The sequence below is a fragment of the Ceratotherium simum genome, chromosome 37 (assembly GCF_057802395.1).
Source record: "Ceratotherium simum simum isolate JZ-2026a chromosome 37, ASM5780239v1, whole genome shotgun sequence".
Lineage (NCBI taxonomy): Eukaryota > Metazoa > Chordata > Mammalia > Perissodactyla > Rhinocerotidae > Ceratotherium > Ceratotherium simum.
The window spans coordinates 4,970,552-4,977,212 of NC_141936.1; positions in this window are offsets into that span (position 1 = coordinate 4,970,552).

Consider the following 6,661-nt stretch of genomic DNA (forward strand, 5'->3'; position numbering starts at 1 on the left):
GCTGAAATGCTGAAAAATGGCTCCTCCAAAATGTCCACATCCAAATCTCCCAAATCTGTGAATGTTACTTTATATGGCAAAAGGGACCTTGCAGTTGTGAATAAGTTAAGGCTCTGGAAATGGGGAGATAACCCTGGATTATCTGAGTGGGCCCAATGTTGTCAAAAGAGTCCTGATGAGAGGGAGGCAGGAGGGTCAGAGTCAGAGATGATGAGACAATGGAGATAGTGATGCCCCTTGAAGATGCAGGAAGGGGCCATGAGCCAAGGGCTGTGGGCAGCCTCCAGCAGCTGGAAAAGGCAGGAAACAGATTCTCCCCTGGAGCTTCGGAAGGAACGGGTCCTGCCGACACCTTGACTTCAGTCCAGTGAAACTGAGTTTGGACTTCTGGTCCAGAACTCTCTGTAAGAGATTAAATTTGTGTTGTTTTAGGCCACCAAATCTGTGCTAATTTGTTACAGCAGCCCCAGAAACTAATACGGATGATGTCTAAGAATTATGGTTAAAGGCATCACACTGGTACCCCCAAGGGGCATGTGGCCTGCAGACACGGTGTGTTTGTGTGTTTGTTTCCAGTCTTCACAGTGTTTTAAAATCTTTTTTGAATTATTTGCCACCATTTAGAAATCATGATGTTTTACGTGAAAATCAGAATTTCTGGCTTGTCTTTGTCTATATGAGGCCCAAGTTCCCACATGGCAACATCTGGCTTTAGCTGGGCTGGCTAGAACCTTCTTCCAAACTTCCTCCTTCTCTTCCAACACACTTTTAAAAATTTATTTTAATTCTTGTCCAGGTAGTAAAACCACATAATTTAAAGAGACCAAGCTGTGTTAAAAAGACTGTACAAAACTAATTTTCCCATCACTCAAACCTTCCCACTCTCATTTCAAACTTTCAGTCTTCTAAAAATTCTATTTCTTCTTGTATTTCTAAGTAATATGCTTGCCCTGGTACATCATGTGTACCCAACATTAGAGATGGACTATCTATTGAAGGTCTAGACTGGATAAGGATTAGATCTCATAACCCCACCCCAATTCCATCCCCTTTTCTTATCTTCCCAGTATGATTAAATCATACAATTTGATAAAATCCTGTAAATACTGTTTACTGTTGAGTTTTTTTCTCCTACTTTTTATTTTTCCTTGAGTTGATAATTGCCTCATTTTTTCTTGGTTTTCTACATATCTCTCACTACTTTTTGCAAATGATCTATCTGATCTGGCCAATGACCAGCAATATTATTCTCCAATTGCTTAAATATTTCAAAAGAATCTAATAGCCCCATTATCTCCCCTGGAGGCTGCTCTTCTGGAACTTACCATGCTCCTGACCACAGCAGGGTTCACCGTTGGGCACGCTCTGCATTGGGATTCCCCCCTTTTCTGAATCCCAGGTCTCCGTCTCTCTTAGTTTGGACCCTTGTTTTCCTGGACACGCCCTGCCGTAACGCTCCAGGAAGAATGGCTGAGAGCTTGGCTGGTTATAGAATTCCAGCTTCAAGTGTTTGTCGTTAAACTTTTAAAGGCATTGCCCCGTTGTCCCCCGTCTCCCAGGGTGGATTGTGAGGAGTCCGATGTCACTTGGGACGCTCGGTCCTGACTACGACCACTTCCTCTGGGCCTTTAGCTTCCTGTAGGGCCTCTTCCTTTTCCCCCCGGTGCTGTGGCATCTCAGACCAATACGCATCCGTGTGGGTCCTTCCTTTCTCTTAGCCGCATCTGGCATTCTGTGGGCCCTCTCACTCTGGAGACTTGGATTATAAGTTCTGGGAAACTGTCTTAGGGATAGTCATTCATGATTTTCTTCCTCCTCATTATCTCTGTGGTTTTCTAGAGCTCTGATTAGTTAGGGGCTCAGGAGACAACAGAGGGCATACTCGGATTAGGGTAATTCCGGGAGGGTTTGATAAAGGGAGAATTTGCAAAGGCATGGGCAGTGCTCTGGGGTAGTAACAGTGGGACTGTAACCCCCAAAGGGAGGGGGAAGGGAGCTGCTTCCCTGATCCAGGAGAGAGTGGTGTGGAAAGGGCCTGCCCTGGAGTTGCTGCAGGGTAAGAGGTGGTCAACCTCCTCCTCTGCTCTCCCTCCGCTCATCTCTTCCTGGAGCTCCCCTTGGCCAACCTAGCTGGAAACCAGGGTGCTGGAGTCCTCTTGGGGTTGGCCTGGAGGTCAGCCCCTGGTTGTAGATTAGGGAAGAAGGGAGGAACAAGTGTCTGAGGGGAAGCAGCAAGCACCCAGCACATTCCAACACTGCTCCTCCCAGTTGCTTATCTTTTCTCTTGTCTCTTTCATCTCTCTTTTTCTTCTTCTATCTCGGGGATTTCCTCGAGGTTATCTTTCAACTGTCCTGTGAATATCATATTCTGCTATCGTCTTTTCAATGTTTAAAAGCAATTTCACATCCTGTCTCATTTTTAGGTAACTTTTTTCTTGTTTTCAGATGCCACAGTCTTATTATCTCTCTGAGATGAACAGTTACAATTCTTTTCTTCTGCTTCCTGCCATGTCTTTTTCTGGGTTCTTCTTCTCTATTGATTCTCTCTCTGGTCTTCATGTAGATGATTTTGCCTAATTGTTTCTTGATTCTTGCCATTCACATTTAAGAGTGACTGGAATACTGTGTGGGCACTGGCTTGAAAGAACCGAGTTCTTGACTGGGCTGGACATGCAGTCTTTTTGCGTTCCCTCATGTTACTCCTTAACGGTGAGAAGATGATCACCAAGATGCCCCCAATATGTCAGGCACCATCCTGGGAGTGGTACCAACATAGAAAGGAGAGTCTTACTTCCCTGAAAGCCTTCAATTCAGAAAGGCCTTCAGGACAGTTAATAAGCAAATGCAACCCCAGTATTTACTGAGTACTTCTAACGTACTTTACATGAGAGCTGGCTGAGGTAGGTCCTGCCATGTGGTCCTACGAAGCGGGCAGGGAGGCACACCAAGGTCAGACAACTTGCCCAAGGTCCCAGAGTCTGTGGAAGGTGGGGAGGAAGTGGGGCTGTGAGGTGGGAGATCTCAGGCTCTGAAGCCAGGGTGCTGCTTCCCAAGATCATACTGCGTCGCTGAGAAAAGTCAGGGGTGAGGAGGTAGGAGAAAGGAGGTGGGCGTTTAAGGCAGGACGAATAAGGCAGAGCAAGTGAAGGAAACGTTTTTCAGCAGAGAGAACTAGAGAAAGATCAGGGTGCACGGGCTGTGTGCACTGAACCATGAGGATTGTCAGGAACCATGACCCTGGAGGAGAAGGTTCTTGGGACAAGGGCCTAGAGGCTGTTGGCAGAGAATATGAACAGCGTCAGTGCTGGGTAAATAAATTGAGCGGAGTCCTGAAAGGAGTCACATTCAGGGGAAAGAAATAAAAAATGAAAAATCCAGTAATCCCAGCCCCAGGAGCCCTCTGAGGGCCCTCTCAGTTCTGCAGAATCTCTGGGAGTCCCGCCAGATGGCCCCGCTCTCCGAGTGAGGAAGGCACCCCCTGAAGAGGTGCCGTGGCTCCGGCACTGAGGCCCCTGCCCTGGCCTGGCCTCCACACCCTGAAGCCCACCCCGTGTCCCTTCAGCACTGAGCCCCTCCGCAGCTGGGACTGAACTGGAGTGCGCACACATGCAGCCTTTCTCCCTGGCAGGCTGCTTTCACATGACTGATGTGCTCTGTGAGCCTGTTGCAGCCGACACTGGCGGGCTGTGATGTTTGACACTTGTTTATTACTGAACCCAGACACAAGGCGTGTGCCGGGAAGCTCCTGGCAACAAGCGCTCTGCACATTTTGCTGCCTGTGATTTTAATTATGGACAGCAGGAATCACTGTCCACAATTGGAGCTGCAGACACAAGAGCAAAGCAAATTCTGTAGATCCCAAGAGTGTCTAATCATGCTCCAAAAAAGAGTTTCAACGGAAAAGAGGTGACTGTGGAAGGTGGAGTGGCAAGACGGGAATGGGGTGGGACAGACCAGGGGTCAGTTCTTGGCTTTGCCATTCACTGGCTCTGTGGCCTCCTGCAAGTTTCTTTGCCTCCCTGGGCCTCAGCTTACTCATCTATGAAATGGGGTGATAAGTGTTGCCTGCCAGGTGGTTGTGAGAATCAAATAAAATACTGTGCTATTCTTTTCACTGCAAGGCCCACTCAAGCTAACTCAGGAATCTGGGGCGTCTCCCGACATCCACAGACAGAACTCAAGACTGCTGGTGCCAGAGACTGAGCTGGAGTCAGCCGTCCTTCTGTCCAGCAGGCTCTCGGGGCCACGCGGGCACGGCCTCTCCTCCATTCTCCTCTCTCTCTCAAATGGCTCCTGAGCCCCCATAACTCTGGTTTGCTCGGGGACTCTAATGCCTACAAGGCCTGCACTCTGCACCCTTTCTTGGGGCTCCCATGTCGGCCGGTCTCATCCCTCAAGTTTCCTAATTGACATCCCTAGAGAAGCACTAACTGGGCCAGCTTGTGTCTGGGAGCCGGGACAGACAGGGTTCAGGTCACTGGCCTGGTGCTGGACAAGCTGCCCTGGTCCCAGCGTCCACCCTGTCTCCAGCACTGGGCCGGGCTTGGGTGGGGTCTCCAGCCCCAGCAGGAGGGGCTGCAGCAGCGGCAGCTTCCCCGGCAGGGACTGTGGGGGGGCCAGGTAGTGACCACAGCCCTGAGACGTGTAAATGGGCACAGAAGATGTCACGTCTCTTTCTCCCGGCCGGTCACAGGACTCCCAAGGCAGGGGAGGGTTTCCTCTCCGGTTCACCCGACTTCGCTGGGAAAGGTTTCTGCCCTCCTCCTGTATTTCCTGCCTCTCAAATCCAATTTCCAGTTACATCTCCTGAGGTTCAGGGTCCTGTGAGCAGAGAGCTAGTCTGAGAAACACAGGCCACACCACAGTGGCAGAGAAAACGTGCGCTCTGGAGTTGTGGGCTGCTCAGAAACAATGCCAAATACAGCAAAACGGAGACTCCCTCCTGAGCCCGCAGAATGTGGGCGCTACCTGGAGGGATCTGCTCTTCCTCCTTCTTTATTCCCTGCTCTCCACCTGCCTCCAGCCCGGGCCCTCCCACAGCCAGTGGCTGAGGTAAGGCACAGGCTCATGTGCACACACACACACCACACACACACTACACAACACCAGTACACATGCACACACACACTGCACACACACTACACAACACTAGTACACATGCACACACACACTGCACACACACCACACACACACTACACAACACCACTACACATGCACACACACACTGCACACACTACACAACACCAGTACACATGCACACACACACTGCACGCACACCACACACACACTACACAACACCACTACACATGCACACACACACTGCACACACTACACAACACCAGTACACATGCACACACACACTGCACGCACACCACACACACACTACACAACACCACTACACATGCACACACACACTGCACACACTACACAACACCAGTACACATGCACACACACTGCATACACACCACACACACACTACACAACACCAGTACACATGCACACACACACTGCACACACACCACACACACACTACACAACACCACTACACATGCACACACACACTGCACACACTACACAACACCAGTACACATGCACACACACACTGCACGCACACCACACACACACTACACAACACCACTACACATGCACACACACACTGCACACACTACACAACACCAGTACACATGCACACACACTGCATACACACCACACACACACTACACAACACCAGTACACATGCACACACACACTGCACACACACCACACACACACTACACAACACCACTACACATGCACACACACCGCACACACACCACACACACACTACACAACACCACTACACATGCACACATACTACATTCACACTAAACATGTATACACACTACACATACAATGCATGCACAAACACACACTACCCATATGCACACATACACCACACACATGCACACACACATCACACACTACACACACATTACACATGCACACTACACACACACCACATGCATTCACACTACACACACTACACATGTACACACACACATACACACACACGTCCTCTGAGAGTTGCCTGCAAAGGGTGGACGCCCCACACCCAGCCCCAGGATTTACTCTGTGGTTCAGTCTGTGATTCAGATCTTCTACACCCGTTGCCCCCAGACGCCTCGGAGCCTTACCCAAGCCACAAGCACTCTCTCCTCTCAGGAATTTCCACATTCGCTTCAGCAAACACTCGGAGGCAAATCTGTTTACTTTCCAATGCTCTTGTAACTTGACTTGTTCTTTCAACAGAGAGGAAAAGCCAGAGCTGCTAAACGTACTCATTTATGTTCAGAGGAGAGAGTGAGGGAAATTTGCTGCCTCCCTGCTCCTGACCGCTGTCTGTCTGTCTGTCTGTTTAAATCAGTCTCGTCCAGGAGTCAGTGTCAGCTACTAAGGAAGATTCTTTTCCATTTCTTTTGTCCAGTAAGAAGCTGAAGTTAGGAATTAGTTCTCAGGAGTTAGTAATAAGCTCACAAGCTTCTACTTGAGTCTCCCTGTATGGTTCTAGAAGGTTCTTCTGCCTCCATGGAGTTCTGGTGGATGGATGACTTGTCCACAGAAAGATCAGTGTGGAGGATGGAGAAGGGGTCCAAGAATGATGGAGGCTACAGATCCTCATCCC